Source organism: Erythrolamprus reginae, chromosome 2 (genome assembly GCF_031021105.1).
Source record: "Erythrolamprus reginae isolate rEryReg1 chromosome 2, rEryReg1.hap1, whole genome shotgun sequence".
Lineage (NCBI taxonomy): Eukaryota > Metazoa > Chordata > Lepidosauria > Squamata > Dipsadidae > Erythrolamprus > Erythrolamprus reginae.
In genome coordinates, this window is record NC_091951.1 from 128,269,402 (window position 1) to 128,286,622 (window position 17,221).

The 17,221-nt window shown below is 37.9% G+C and overlaps 2 protein-coding genes across 2 annotated transcripts in view; one reads left to right on the top strand and one right to left on the bottom strand.

Moving 5' to 3' along the window:
* KCNIP1 (potassium voltage-gated channel interacting protein 1) overlaps nt 1–17,221 on the bottom strand; it is a 664,229-nt gene that overhangs the window by 560,407 nt on the left and 86,601 nt on the right. The gene's annotated exons all lie outside the window — the stretch shown is intronic.
* Nucleotides 16,157–17,221, top strand: part of KCNMB1 (potassium calcium-activated channel subfamily M regulatory beta subunit 1) — a 31,842-nt gene continuing 30,777 nt past the window's right edge. Inside the window, exon 1 of the mRNA XM_070739457.1 lies at nt 16,157–16,279. The gene's annotated coding sequence lies outside the window, so the exon portion shown is untranslated. The remainder of the gene's footprint in view (nt 16,280–17,221) is intronic.

The following is a 17,221-nucleotide window of genomic DNA, read 5'->3' on the forward strand; positions in this document are numbered from 1 at the left end:
TGGCAGGACCCAGGGGAAGAGCCTTCTCTGTGGTGGCCCCGGCCCTCTAGAACCAACTCCCCCCAGAGATTAGAATTGCCCCCACCCTCCTTGCCTTTCGTAAGCTGCTTAAAACCCACCTCTGCCACCAGGCATGGGGAAATTGAGATACTCTTTCCCCTAGGCCTCTACAATTTTATGCATGGTATATGTGTATGTATGTTTGGTTTTTATAATAATGGGTTTTTAACTGTTTTTAGTGTTCGATTATTATTATATGCTGTTTTATTACTGTTGTTAGCCGCCCCGAGTTTGCGGAGAGGGACGGCATATAAATCCAATAAATAAATAAAATAAATAAATAAATGAAGCCATACCCTCTTGTCTCTCTTTTCTCAACATGCTGCTCATCTGTGAAGGTGACATGGAGATTCATATATAGAGATGTTGAGGAATGCTCTCCTCACTCCCTACAAACTGTCTCTCTCAGTTAAGATTTTATTACCAACTGAACTGACAAAAGGCTTATATCTTGATATACAGTGATCCCCCGTTTATTGCGTCCCCAACCATTGCGAACAGGGTACTTCGCGATTTTTCAACCCGGAAGTCAAAATACCATCTACGCATGCGTGCCCGTTTTTTCTATGGGCACGCATGCGTAGATGGCAACCTTTCCCTGGGTCTTCCCCCTCTTGCTGGCGTCAGCGAGGAGTTTCCCCACCGCCCACGCAAACTCCTCGCTGCCGCTCGCCCGCCCTTCGCCTGCCCACGCCGTTCGCTCCCCCTCTTGCTGGCGGGAGGGCAAGAAGCCCTCCCCAGCACCTGCTCGCCCGCCCTTCGCCGCTCGCCCGCCCTTCGCCCTGGCCGCTTCTTCCCAGCGGAGAAATTCCAGCCCCCACCTGGTCCCGCCCGATCCTCCTCCCTGAGGCAGCTCGCCCTCCCATGGCCGCTTCCTCCACCCTCCATTGCAAGCCCTCGCCACCGCAGCCAACGCGCGCTGCGATCTTCAAGCCTGGCTCCTTTCGGCCCAGCATCCCGGGCCAAGCAGCTGCCTTCCGTGACTGAGCCTGGCTGGCCCGGAAGATCGTAGCGCACGTTGGCTGCAGCGGCGAGCGAAGCCAAGCCGGCAGCAATGTCGCCGCCGCTGCAGCCAACGCGCGCTACGATCTTCCGGGCGAGCCAGGCTCAGTGACGGAAGGCAGCCGCTTGGGCCGGGATGCTGGGCCGAGAGGAGCCGGGCTTGATCCGCTGAGCCTGGCTGGCCCGGAAGATCGTAGCGCGCGTTGGCTGCAGCGGCGGCGACATTGCTGCCGGCTTGGCTTCGCTCGCCGCTGCAGCCAACGCGCGCTACGATCTTCCGGGCCAGCCAGGCTCAGCAGATCAAGCCCGGCTCCTCTCGGCCCAGCATCCCGGGCCAAGCAGCTGCCTTCTGTGACTGAGCCTGGCTGGCCCGGAAGATCTTAGCGCGCGTTGGCTGCAGCGGCGAGCGAAGCCAAGCAGGCGTGCCGTTTTCCGCTGACTCCTAAAGCGGGGAAGTTCGCCCGGAGTCAGCGGAGAACAGCGCAACTGTTTTAAAACGATCGGAGCTTTCCAATGAGTCCCGAAGACAAACGGCAAACTTCTGCGTTTGTCTTCAGGACTCATTGGAAAGCCGCGCGGGTGTTTTAAAACATCCCCGCCGACATGAGGGGCTTGCTAGCATCCCCCCAAACCCGGGTTGGGGGTTCGGGGGGTGCTAGCGAGCCCCCCATGTCGGCGGCGACGTTTTAAAACAGCCGCCCCGCCCCCCAATCTTCGGCTCCTCGCTAGCGCTGCGGAAGTTTAAAACACCATCTGCACATGCGCAGATGGTGTTTTTACTTCCGCAGCGCTACTTCGCGAAAACCCGCTCGTTGCGGGGGGTCCTGGAACGGAACCCTCGCAACGAGCGGGGGATCACTGTAATCAAGATTGTGTGAAGATTATTACAAAGCGTTAATAAGGCCATACTTGGAATACTGCATCCAGTTCACCACAATATTTAGAATAGATATTCAGACTCTGAAAAGACTGCAGAGAAGAGCAACCAAAATGATTAAGCTAAAACATAGGAGGAACAATTACAGGAGTTAGGTATGTGTAGTTTAATGAAAAGAAGGAATAGGGGTGACACGATAGCAGTGTTCCAATATCTCAGGAGTTGTTACAAAGAAGAGGGAGTCAAGCTACTCTCCAAAGCACCTCAGGGTAGGACAAGAAGTGATGGGTGACACTAATCAAGGAGAGAAGCAACTTAGAAATAAGTTAGAAAAATTGATCAGTGGAACCGCTTGCCTCTAGAAGTTGTGAATGTTCCAACACTGTAAATTTTTAAGAAGCTGGGGGATAACCTTTTTGTCTGAAGTTGTATGGGGTCTCCTGCCCAAGCGGTGGGTTGTATTAGAAGACCTCCAAGGTCCCTTCCAACTACTACTACTACTACTACTACTACTACTACTACTACTACTACTACTACTGTTATTGCCATTGCAATTGCTATTGTTATCATTACTTGCAGCCTGAGGTGATCATCACAGAAGCTGTGTGCTTGAGTGGCCAACATTCCTCTCCCTCTGGCTGGAGCCCGTGCTCTGAGAGCCCTGTAGGCACCTCACATTACTAATTGAGACAGTAGCAAGCAGACCATTTGTGTGAAGTGGTGTAGGGTTTCCTGTCTAAGCAGGGGGTTGGACTAGAAGACCTTCAAGGTCCCTTCCAACTCTGGTCTGGTCTGGTCTGGTATTGTATTGTATTCAATAAGATGCTCCACAACCGATATCTGTAACATGAGGATGCCCTTATTCAAATGACAACTTACTGCTCAAGGATATAAGGTAACTCTTGGTTATCAAAAGAATAGAAAAGAAATGCAAGTTATCAAAAACCTTTTTGAATGTCATTGGGGGGGGGGGCATGAATAGTAAGAAATATGACTTTATGTATGCTGACAATGCTCCTAGTTGATGCAGAAATGTTCTCTTAGAAAGTACATTTTGTGTTATTTTAATACATATATTACAATAACAAAGTTCAACTTTCTAGTCAATTTAAACCATATCCGTGACCTTGAATATACACTGTCTGGTTTAAATTAATTCAGGTGAAGCACCTGAATATGTCTTCATTACTTTTTTTGTGTTCAGGATGAACTTCAGAAATGGGGACAATTTTTTTTAATAATTGGAGACTGACTGATGAAAAAAATCTCATTGTTAATGTGATTACATAACCTGCAGCACTTACATGGATAAAATAGGCTCTTCCCTCCCCATGGTCATCCTCAGCATCCATAATGATAACAAATCAGAAACTGTAAACGGCCTTTCCCACTTTCCTCTGGATCTGATGCTATTAAATAAACTTAGACGTTCTTTAAAAGACTTTGTTAAATTTATTTATTTATTTATTAGATTTGTATGCCGCCCCTCTCTGCAGACTTAATGAATTTGGGGTAGGTAGGTTTGATGTCCAAATTAAAGTGCATGAGGTACAGTCAGGTCCTATATAAAGTAGGACACAATAGGTTTTAATGGCATTATAAATTTTATGAGGGCAACAATGAAATATCTTTTACATTAGTACAAAGACCCCAGTAGCTTTTCTTCTGAAACAAATAAAATAGAACAAGAAATTGTATTATTATGCCATGAGACAATTTCTATGAGTATCTCTGGATGATATATTTTAAAGCCTAAAAAGTTTACATGTTCTCTCATAATTCCCCTGACCAAACACTTCTGATGGTAAAAACTATAAAATATAGAAGGACATGGTCAAAGCAATAGAAACTGCAGCTTAATGTTTCCAAATGTAAAATAATGCACTTGGGGAAAAGGAATCTTCAATCTGAGTATTGTATTGGCAGTTCTGTGTTAGCAAAAACTTCAGAAGAGAAGGATTTAGGGGTAGTGATTTCTGAAAGTCTCAAAATGGGTGAGCAGTGTGGTCGGGCGGTAGGAAAAGCAAGTAGGATGCTTGGCTGCATAGCTAGAGGTATAACAAGCAGGAAGAAGGAGATTGTGATCCCGCTATATAGAGTGCTGGTGAGACCACATTTGGAATACTGTGTTCAGTTCTGGAGACCTCACCTACAAAAAGATATTGATAAAATTGAACGGGTCCAAAGACGGGCTACAAGAATGGTGGAGCATAAAATGTATCAGGAAAGACTTAATGAACTCAATCTGTATAGTCTGGAGGATAGAAGGAAAAGGGGGGACATGATCAAAACATTTAAATATGTTAAAGGGTTAAATAAGGTTCAGGAGGGAAGTGTTTTTAATAGGAAAGTGAACACAAGAACAAGGGGACCCAATCTGAAGTTAATTGGGGGAAAGATAAAAAACAACATGAGAAAATATTATTTTACTGAAAGAGTAGTAGATCCTTGGAACAAACTTCCAGCAGACATGGTTGGTAAATCCACAGTAACTGAATTTAAACATGCCTGAGATAAACATATATCCATCCTAAGATAAAATACAGGAAATAGTATAAGGACAGATTAGATGGACCATGAGGTCTTTCTCTTCCATCAATCTTCTATGTTTCTATGTAAATCTTGCAAGGGGAAGATTTTGTGTGAAAGATTTCACCAATTTTTTTCTTCTATGCATGCGCGGAAGCAAAAAAATCACCAAAATCTCACTCACGCATGCGTCCCCTCATAAGATCTTGCTTCTGCACATGTGCAGGAAGCAAAAAAGTCCAAAAATTAAAGAAAAAAATGGCAGTGTCCAAAGTACTGGCACTGGAGCAGCCGCACGCAAATTGCACAATCTGGCAGCCGCTACCAGTGTGCAGTCGCCTACCGCACTGGTAGCAACCCACCACTGGATACGCCCCTTCTTGTAGGGTGGAGCTAGCCTCCAAGTCTCTCCCTCATTTTTCAACCTGGCTGTGTGGTGTCGTGGGTTTGTACTGAGCAGATCATTGTGATTAGGATGGGAGATATACATTAAGTCTGACTGTTGTCCCCCATCAAAAGATTAGGTGTGTCAGTAGAGGGGTGCTTTTATACTTCAGACTCTTTTCTGATTGGCTAATGGCAGTGTCTTCCCATCCTTGGAGGCTAACTCCACCCTATGATAGGGGGCTTATCAGGTAGCTCCAATGCCCATTCTAGACTGAGAAACACAAAGTGACTGATTCAAATCACTCAATGAGATTGAACTAAATATTCTCTGGATATCCTTGCTCCTCATCTATTTACTTACTATACCACACTGCTCACAAGCTTGTTACTGAATATCAGTTCAGAAATAATAAGCCATGTGGAGAGGGGAGGCATACAAATCTAATAAATAATAATAATACTTATTATTATTGTTGTTGTTATTATTTATTAAATTTGTATGCTTTGCAAAAGGTGTCTTCAGTGAAAAAAGCTACATTCATATATGTAAAACTTTTAGGACTCTCATGCCATTGCAATTCTAGAATTAGATGCCTAATTTGGACTCTCTCTTGGGTTTGTGCTGTCTCTAATAATGCTATTCTGAAACTTTGAGAGTTGCAGCCTCAGCCAAACATCTAAACACTGTCAATACGAAGTTTGGAGAAGTGGCTCCTGAGATTTTAAGAATTGCTCATAGATTGTTTCTTTCAGCATGCTATACCTGACAGTCACTATAAACCTGACCACTGCACAATTTTTCATTCTCAATCATAATAGCAATAGAACTTATATACCACTTCACAGTGCTTTACAGCCATCTCTAAGTGGTTTACAGAGTCAGCATATTTCAACCAACAATCATTTTACCAACCTCGGAAGGATGGAAGGCTAAGTCAACCTTGAGTCAACCTTGAGCCTGGTGAGATTTGAACTGCCAAATGGCAGTCAGCGGTACTGCCTTCTAACCACCACGGCTTATAATACTATAGGTATATAATAATAGTTACTGTATGAAGTGAATTTGTAGCACATTGAATTTCCTAGGCCAGTGATGGTGAACCTTTTTTTCCTCGGGTGCCGAAAGAGCACGCATGTGTGCTATCGCACCTATGCTAGTGCCCACACCCATAATTCAACACATGGGGAGGGTAAAAACAGTTTCCTCCAACCCCCCACTCCCGGAGGCTCTCTGGAGGCCAGAAATGGCCTGTTTCCCAACTTCTGGTGGGCCAAGTAGGCTTGTGTTTCATCCTTCCCAGGCTCCAAAGGCTTCTCTCCATCCCCCTGGAGGCTCTCTGGAAGCCAAAAACGCCCTCCCAGAGCCTCGGTGCAAGCAAAAGTCAGCTGGCTGGCACACACATGCACTTTGGAGCTGAGCTAGGACAATGGCTCGTGTGCCAGCAGATATGGCTCTGCGTGCCACCTGTAGCACCCATGCCATAGGTTCACCATCACTATCCTAGGCTTTTCAACTAGTCATCAGTGATACAAAATGGAAGAAGAACAAAATGTATACTGTATATAAGTATCTGTTGGGAGTAACAAAGGCAGATAAATGCATTTACGTAGTTATTTCAATGGTTAATAAAGATTAGAAAATGTACACTTATTAGATAGCATAATAAATGTCACACTGCACAATTTGAGAAAAGGAGGTCAGGCATTAGGAGGCACCTCTTGGCGGTCCATGTTTCCATGATTTGACAACAGGAAGCAAATATCTATTAGCCCTGGATGTTAAATAACTGGCTGCTCCTTACATTTTGTCAAAGAGTTATTCTATATCAGGGATGTCAAACTCACAATGATGGATGCATCATGCACTGGCCACCCCTACACCAAGTTAATGGAGAAAAAGTCCTGATACCTCATGTGATGCTGCCGTGATGCCTCAAGTTTGACATGCCTGTCCTACATGTTTCCAACTTAAACAGTCTGTTTCTATCTTTATTGCTTCCCAAGAAACATAAGGTGTTACGATAGCATTATGCCAGTTTGTTCTGGCAATATGTTCAAGCAGCTGAAGCAGTCATCTTCAATGCTGCAGAATCCCCAGCAACCATTGTCATTTGTATTATCATAGTATTTCGCATTGCTAATAAAAGTTTTAAGTTGCTGCTGCTTAGGCAACAGTTTTATTTAAATTTGAAGCTATTTAAAAACAGATAATTTTATCTAAAATGCTAAGTCAGAGTCTTGAAATAGCAACTCTCATAGTATGATGCAAATTCCTTAATATCAACTGAGTTTTATCCATTGCAGGTGGCCAAAAGCTGGTCACACAAGAATAGGGAAAATATGCCGGAATGACTTTATGGGTTTTCTTCTTTTAAACAGGTAACAATCTGACAAAATTCGGAATGTTCCCTATTAAAAAATCTTAATTTATTTTAGCACTCTTTTTAAAATTCTTTTTAGCATTTCAATATTCATGCTCATATTTATTTATTTATTTATTTTCCTTTTTTAAAAATAAGAAAAACAATATCTTTTTCTCCTCTATCTTCACTTATGATTTTTTGAGGGAACATTTAAGCTTTGGTACAATGTCATATAATGTTATCCAGACCGGGGAGGGGGGGAATGAAGGGTTAGACCAGGGATGTCAAACTCAATTTCATTGAGGGCTGCATTAGAGTAGAGTTTGACCCCTGGGGGATGGAGTAGCATGTCCAAGGTGGGTGTGGCCATGTTGATGTCCCTTGTGTTGGGGTGCATGTGTTGGCCTAAATTGTGCCATCTCTTGTTACTCTGAAATGAATTCCTCACCCTTGGGAAGCCAGACAACATTCCATCAGGATAGATGAGAATTTGGCTTCAATTACCCATCTTGAACAGTCCAGTTTTATAAAAGATCCCCAAGCAATATTAAATCACCAATTAACACTCTGATAGGTTTATGGAGATTCTCAATCATTCAGGTCATGGCTATCCCAAAAGTGCTTTTCAAAAGAAAACTGAACTTTGACGATTTTTTCCATGAAAATGTTTTGTCTTTCACCCAAGAAATTTCAACTTTAAGTTCTTGGATGAGAAGTGAAACATTTTCAAGAAAGAAAAAAAAACCCAGGAAAGTCCAGTTGCCTTTTGAAAAGTACTTTTGGGACATGACACTCAGATAATTAGAAAAATTGAAGTTAAAATTTGCAGTGATGGTCTCACTGATGATGGAAAATTCTTTCGGTACTGTGAAGTGGAAAATTCTGACACAACTTTTGTTCAACTATTTCAGTGAATCAATAAATATACTATTCATCTTTTCAACTATTATTCAGCCTACCCTGGAATTTGCCAGTGACATTTTATTGTACATATTAGGTGTCTATAGATTTGTTCATGAATTAAAAATGGATAAACCTATAGAAACACTTTCAGTAGATTCAGACTGGTAATAAAGACTTCCATTGAATATTATATGAAAACTAACATAATATTTAAGAAGGATTCCAATGATAATTCCTAATACAAAAGTATAAATTATTGAAAAAGCTTTGATGGCAGGCCAAAATCTCTTAAATATCTTTGGTCAAATTGCACTTGTTTTTGTAATGACATTTTCAACTTCACCATTGGGTTCTCATTTTAACATCTATTTTTCAGTGGAATACCAACTTTCTAATATATTGCCTCTTTGGGGCCAATTATCAAGTAATTGGGATGCCTCTGAAATGTCTGCAAGGTTTATTTGCTACCTGATAAGCATATTTAGTTATTAATACATAAGCAGTTAAGTTTGATTTGTAGATCCTTGGAACAAACTTCCAGCAGTTGTGGTAGATAAATCCACAGTAACTGAATTTAAACATGCCTGGGATAAACATATATCCATCCTAAGATAAAATACAGAAAATAGTATAAGGGCAGACTAGATGGACCATGAGGTCTTTTTCTGCCGTCAGACTTCTATGTTTCTATGTTTCTATGATTGAAAATCACATGAGAACTAGATACTGCAGAATAATCGAAATCTGAAGATAGAAAGAAAGATGCTTTATAAGAAATCCTATGAAGCAATGAATAAGTATCAGTTTATTTTTGATGGCTATTTTAAATATTTTGAGAGATTACATTCTAGCTATGACCTACCTATAATTTTTCCCTAGCAGTATATACAATTGAAACATGTACATTCCTAGAATCTGTTATTTAAAAAACAGCAACAGAGGACTTGATGTGAAGTCATCCAATTTAACTGAACATGGAATAAGTACTGTATATTGAATGACAATTGATATTGGTTATATGTTTTAAATGAAGAATGAAATATTCTGGCTTAGAAAAACAAGGGATCCAATTTTTTTAAAAAATTAAAATATATTTTTTCTGTTTTAAGAATGAAATTAATTTTTCCACTTTTCAATGGGGAATTAGGGCAACCTAGATTTACTATTTTGGGTCAGAGATAGGCATGAATGATAATATAATTATCTTGACTATTATTATTGACCCCAATACAATAGGATCTGTAATAATAAGGTATTTATTCATGTCTTTATTTAAAAAAATTATAACCATTTTGTATGACACGGGAATATTTAAGAATTGGGAGATGGACATATGCACGAAAGAATACATAAGGTGAAGCCAGGATGTTTGCCTCTATTTCCGGTTTGAGTTCTCACATTTCTAGAGAACACAAGAAGAGGACTAGAATCCTCTCTATTATCAAAGACTCGTTTGAACTTGACTCCAATTTCCAATCCTGCTTCAGAAACCTGGCAAACTGAACTATCTCCCCTTCCCACTCTCACCTATGGTCCCCCTTCTCCTTCTCCCACCTAACCCACCTTTTTTTTAGCTAGGTTAAAATATGTACCTTTACATCTATTGCCTAAGGAAAAGATTGCTGCAATTTAGTGTCATTTTGCCCTTCAAATGCTGTCATAAAAGCACAGGTTATATTATTCCTTATAATGTTATATTTAATGGATTTGATTTTTTAGATGAAGGCCTGCCTTGGTATAATCTTGTTTATTTTGTGAGAGGTTTACAATACAGTGTATACAGTAATGGGTTCTTAAATTAACCCCAAATTTGCAGCTCCAGTGAAAGCATCATCAATCTTACTATCTAGAGAGAATGATGATAATTTGTCATTAGCTTGGGTAATGAAAGAAACGTTAAAGGGGAACAAAACAGATTTTGTTGTTAAGTTCTTACATCAGTGAAAGATTCTTGATAGAGAACAGAACCCATATACTAATTTTCTATCTTCTGAGTCAGTAGAAAGAGAAGGAATACTTTATCTATCCAACATGTTAACTGCTCCACATTTTATACAATCGAGCATTAAGAAAATGAGGAAATACATTGATCACTCATTAGTTGTAGAGAATTAGCTGTCTTCAGCTGTATAACAGTGATAAGCACAAGACTATTAACCCTGTGAACAATTGAGATGCTACACTCTGTTAAGTCCTTGGTTGGAGAATAACAGCATCTTAAATAAGAGTTATAAAACACTGCTTGTTCTAACCACTGCTTTTATTTTCCTTGAACTTGGTTCCATTTTTTACATAATTTTCACCATAGTATGAGATAGCATGGACTTTATGAACTCTTTCTTACATGGAAAAAAATGATAGGGACTTTTTGTTATATTTCAGAAATCCTGCCACATTAGGAAACACTTTCCTGACCTTTATTTGAATTCTGACATTCATTGATTAGTTCTGCTTTTATAACAATGACATTTTTCAGTGCTCCCTGAATTCATGCCCTTTTTAATTTCCAAAGCAATTTCATTTTAGATAAACTTTAACATAAAGTGATATATTTTCTACACTTTATATCGTATTTGGTAGCAATGACATTCCTGTATATATAGACTATTAGAGAATTTACTCCCCATTGCAGAAATAAAACAGAAGCTTTCACAACTGACTGCTTTTAGCTGAATCAAATAACTTCTTTGTAATCATATATTTATAGTACCATATTTTCTTAATTACAGAAAGTTGAGAGCAGATATCTTACAGAGATCATACTTCATGGAGACACAATAAGACTTAATTATCCCAAAATGACATAAGAATATTAGAGAAAATATTAAGAATTTTAGATAGAATTAGGTAGTAAGAACTTAGGAAGCTATATTGAAAAATGGTAAAAAATAAGTTAACAGATAGAGATAAAGAGGATAAAGATTAAAAGATTTAAATAGTCCATCAAAAAAATAGACCTAGGACAGAGACACTGATAGTCTCTCTTTTGTAACAGAAAACAATGCATTGTTTAAAATAATATATACTTCCTAGCTAGATCTCATGAGTATGCCACCTGCTAGAGACCTGCGCCATCCTCGATCCCATGAAGGATCTTATATTAATTGTTCCACTACTATTCCATGAAACTACAGAGAAAAACCTAACTTCCAACATTAAAAGCCCAAAAGAAATTTCCATTATTTATTTCATTCTCAGAAGAAAAGTCTTTCAAATGCTTTAGAAAGGTAGTAAGACCTGTCATAACAGTGGCTGAAATATTTATTCTTAACCATTACATGATATTTTTTTTAAAAAAAAATCCCCCTTTTTCAGAACTATCAATGAATTACACTATGGAGAACAGGCTATTATTCAGGGGTACACTCTTATCTACATTAACATTAAATTACCATTCATTTTTTTCTGTGTGAAATGTTTGAATTCTTTAACATTGTGGCCTCCATTTTATTCATACAGGATTAGGACTTTTTTTACTCTCCCCATTTAGTTATCTGAAAAACAAGAAGTTTCTACAGTCACTTTCAAAAGACTCTCGTTGACATTTCATTTCTTTTACAAGTACAATCTCTGGCATCAGCCTGACTATTTACTATGTCCTGTTAGTATGATGTATTTTGTCTTTGGCTTTTTCTAAGATTAGACATATTCTGATTCCATAATTCACTGACTCTTTAGCAATAAGAAAGAATTCCTATCCATAAATTCCTATCCTATCCAGTTCAATTATTAACCCATCTTTTTAAAATACATTCCAATATTTTTCTGCACATGCTAGTTGAATATGGTATTTATCGATGCATAGGGTATCCCAAAAAATTATTTACCCTGCAGTTATATTACTCAGTTTCATTACCTAATAAAGTACAGTCAATACTTAGTTATTAGTTTATATAGCCTGAAGTGTGAAAGATTCTTTCCTTTCATCCCAGTCTTTTGATAAAATTATGTAGTTTTACATTTTGTACATTTTTTAAACAAAAAGTTGGAATAGTTAATGTATAATAATTACTATCTCTACATTACATCTTCAGTCCAGCTGGATTAGTTTCTGAGAAGAAAATATATGTATTCATAGCCATTTATTTTCCCATATGAAATTAAAATCAGGTTGAGGGAAGGCAATTTGGAAATAAAAAACTAATATTAGTAAGGCAATTTGGAAGTTAAAAAACATATTATATATATAGTATATATTATCTTTTTTCCCCTCCTGAGCTCAGGGAGGGAGGAAGTAAGTTACTTGCTAGTAATTATCCTTCCAGAAATGCTGTTTTTACTTATGATTTGGAATTGTCCAAATTTGGTGGATGGTGATGGACATCTTATAAATTTTTTAAATAAATACATGTAAATATAAATAAGGGATGTTAAGCCAAAGCTTGAGTAGATATGCAATTATTCTACAAGCTATTACCAGTTTTTTTGGTTGATATGGAAGAGGATGACCACCTCGTACAATTAGTGGATAAAGGCATGAAAACACTTGTGATTTATAAAATTCAAACTTCTACCATACCATTTCCTGGTTGTATTACTGTCAGGCTGAAGTCATTTTCATTGGGGCCTTTGGCCTGCCACACTTTATTTTTTTTAGATAGTCAAGGTCATTCTTTGTCTTTGTACTCCTACACCTGCACTGAAGGAGATTGGTGGAATCTGCCAAGTTGACAGATGAAGATTGGTCAACGTGATGGACTTAGGGGTGTGGGGACAAGGGCTTGAACTTTCAACTGGGTGAAGGCTTCATATTTCAACCCCGGGACTTCATATTCGGGTTTCTCCCAGATGTGCCAACATAGCTCTGCTAATAAATTGGAACATTGAGGAATATTTTCCATCGGACACTGATTTAGTTTTGAATGCTATTTAGAACCCTGACAATTACCATACTAAAATGCACTTTACATGGACATTCCCTTGAAGACCATTTAAAAATTGCAACACGTGTGTTCTGAGTACTTCACAGTTCTCTCCTATCACACCATTTCTGTATAAGTATTCTGTATTTCAAAACGTGACAGCCGGGCGGCGGCGCTTCTCAGCCGAATCCGAATGCCGAACCCGAACATTTGCCGGGTTCAGCGTTTGCGGCAGCGGGTTCATAAGGCAAAAAAAGTTCGTAAGAAGAGGCAGAAAAATCCCGAACCCCAGGTTCATATCTTGAAAAGTTCGTAAGACGAGGGGTTCATATCACGAGGTACTACTGTATTTTAATTTTTATCATGTGGCCATGGAGATGCTGCAAAGATTTTAAGTTTGAAAAAATAGTCACAAGTCACTTTTTTAGTCCTGTTTTATCTTTGAACAGTCACTAAAAGAATTGTTGTAAATTCAGGACTACCTGTATTGAAGAATAAGACAGAGTCCTAAATACTAAAAGAACCTACTTAAGAGTAATCACATTTTTAAAATCAATTGCACCTAGATGTTAAAGAAGACCATTTGTTTTCATTCCAATTGCTTTTTAAAAAGTGAACATACCGGTAAATAAAAAGATGTTTTTATTTTTAATAACAATTGTTTTGCTTATCATGCTTCATTTAATCAAATCATTCACCACATAGGCAAAAAACCAGGGGCAATACTCCTGAGTCCTGACTTCTGATAAGTAGACTGGGACTGATAAAAATTTCCAAAATGTCAAATTGGTAAAAAAAACCTCTCCATTCCATGTTGCAAAAAGCTAACATGGTAACTTTCCAGGAACTGCTTTAACTTTCTCTCAGTAAAGTGGTAGGCAAAACTGCATTAAAAAAAAGAAAAAGAAAAACATTTCACACATTGGTTTGAAATTAGCAGCCAAATTTCTGGTATATTTCCTAATACACTAAATTTCAAGGAAACCCCAGAAAATCTGTATGCAACTAATCATACACTTACTATATAAATAGTGTTGTGGTTAGCTCTGGCCGAGCTCCTGCCCCAAGGAATATGCAGGTGGATGTGGGGGAAACATCCACATGCCGCAGGCCTGTTTTGCTCCTGATGAAATCTGCCGACGAAGCCTCCTCTGACCAAGGAAGCGTGAGTGACAGGGAAGAGAGGAATTTGGCAGACAGCCCAGGAGGAGATCAATCATCTGTATCATCCTTGGATTCTGAACAAGAATTAATGACATATCCATGCATGCGTAGAGTGATGCATAGGAGACAACAACTGAAGGATTATTACAAGAGAAAATGAGGCCACCTGTGGTTGGGTGGGCTGCTGTAATTAGTGCTACAGATAAAAAGAACAGCGTGCTGGTTTAGCCTTGTGGCAGTTTATCTGATTCATTGTTTCATCAAGATTGTGGTTTTTGTGCTGTTCAAGATTGTGTGTAGACTCTCTGGACTTTAGATATCGACTCAATTTCCCAGTTATTGGGTGAGCAATTGGATTGCATTTAACCTGTGCCTTGTGTGTACCAGAAAATCCCTTTGACATTTAAACAGGGAGCTGTTTCTGTTTTTCTGTTTATAAAAACTTTTGGGTTTTCCTTTTATCGTGTGGTATGTGTCTTCCTGGACTAATTACCCTGTAATTATGGGTGGTTGAAACACACGGGCAGAACAAATAGTATATTACCTTTAAATTTACCTTGGAATTTGTAAATGGAATAAACAGTGGAATTTACTCATTGTAAATGTAACTGTAATGTGCTTTTTAACATCTAACCATATGCTAAATAAATAAGTGTATTTCCTGTACTCCAAATCAAAAGGAAGGCCTATAAAATGATATATGATTTTCAGATTTTTTAAAAAAGCAATTCCCCCCCTTCCCCCCCAGCTTGCATGCGTAGATTTTTGGAACTCTTGAGTCAGCATACCTTCAGCTGAAGTTTCTGAGAGGTTAAACTGAACTTGAAATGCGATTGAATGAACAGTATCTTATTTACCTTCCCTCTGCTTTTCCTTTTCATCAAAGTTTAGCTAATAAATAGTAATCTTCGGGAGTACCGAGAATTTCTTGTTTTATCTGAAAAGTACTATGGATAAAAATACCATAAGTAGGAAGAAGTATTCAGTCCAAAGTGCTAGTCTAGTAATCAGCAGTCAAAAAGAAAGAGAAGCCCAAAAGATTTCTCTTCATTTGAATCATGAGTACTCTATATATTTCACTCCAGCTTGATTTTTTAGCAACTTTGTTAATGGTGCTAAAATGGTAGCACGATGGTTTATATCCGTGGAAAACATCATGCTCTCTTATTCAAAGGGTGTTTTCATTTGATAAACAACATCATCTTCTCAAAATTTGTGCCATCTTTTAGTAAAACAATGGCATTAAAACATGATCATTCATTTACAACTTTTTTCAGAATTCTAAATCCTTTTGTCTCCATATTTGCAATTAGGGGTTCATTGTTTAAAAAATCTTTAAATTTCTACATACAATTATCAGGCAGATTCAGTAATAACTTTTAACTTTCACGTGACTGGATGAAAAAGGTGGCAGTCAAGATGTAACAATCAAGTAAACATAATATTTGGGGAATCTTTGGTCCATTCTTATCAAAACTTTTCTATTTTTTTTATTATTATTTCTCAGATTTCTTCATTTGCTGAGAGGCATGTTGCCATGAGGAAAAATAATATGTTTATCATGTTTATCATGTTTTGAAGTCCAAGAGAATAAACACTTTGTGCTCAAATATAAACCCCAATGTCTACTGCATTTGGATTTATATGAATAATTGAACACAAACCTTATCTTAATATAAAAATGAGAAGAAGAAAAATAAAGGCTGGGCAGTAGAATCTCTTTAAAGTTAATATTTAGAAAATGCCATGGATTCTGTTACTAGTTTATAAAGTAAGCCAGTGCATGGAGATTACATTTAGCTGCATTATAAGATACAAAGCAGGAATCTTTCCATTTCCAGCATAAAGGAATAGAGGATTCTAGCTTACAATTGTTCATAACACATCAGTTCCTGCATTGCACAATCTTGAAAAAGCCTGCACGTTTCCATACCTTACCTTGTATGGTAGCAGAAATCTTATACTAGAAATGTTAGCTAAACATCCACTTTCAAAAATCATCATCAGCTAGTTCGGAGGAAGGCTGTTTTACAGCGACAGATTTGCTACTTGGGGGCCCAGCATAGAGCAGTTCTTTTCAAATCAGTTTCCCCAAATAAATTCATGAATTTCTCAGCCACATTTCAAAAGCGGTAAGCATGACTTCTGAAAAGTTTCTTTTCAGCAATCCTGTGTGTCTATACAATGTTTCTGAATAACATGAACATTTCTTGAATGATTAGATTCCTGTTAGAGTGTTACCAAATTTCAGAAACATTTAAACCTTATTTTATTTAAGTAGGAGGAGAAACAAAAAACACAATATGTTTTCCTTTTTTATCAATATACTGTATATATATTTTCTAAAAGAAAAAAATGGGATAGTTTTGTGTTTATGATGTTAATGAGTTTTAGTTTATGGGCACACAGTGGCAGCGCTTAGCTTTATTTAGTAATGATTAAATATCATTTAATATTTTAATATCAGTAATTTGAACTGGATCTTTTTGAAATGTCCACTGCTGCCTGCTTTCTTAAAGGGATTCTATGTTTTGAAATGCTTTCATTTTCTTTAATGACATCATTTTAGAATGAAAATTAATATTGGGAGTGTCTATAGTATGTGTACATATTATAAAATACAGAAATGTTTAGAGTGCCAATGTGAAAGGTAGATATTTATAACATATAGCAAGTAACAATTTTGAGGGTAAGGAGTGGAATGTTCTAATTGTAGCTAATGAAATGTTAAATGTATTTTTTTAAAGTACATTGTTTACCATCTAATTTGAATTTCAACTTTTTTTAGTACATTAGGGTAATTAATGTAATGGCAACATTATCTTGAAACATTATTCATGTCAAATCCATACCTGTGGTTCTGTTCTCAACAGTGTCTTTATCATTGAACTATATAATGTACAGATAAAGAAAAATGTGACCTGGAACCAAATGTTATATAGTAGAGATTATTCCTATTCAACAGTGATCTTAATTTAATCTGATCTGTCTCACTAACTTTTCTTTATCTCCAAAGCTCTCTTCAGTATTTTTGTAAATGTACAACTTTGAAACTTTCCCAGTTTCCAGTGTAG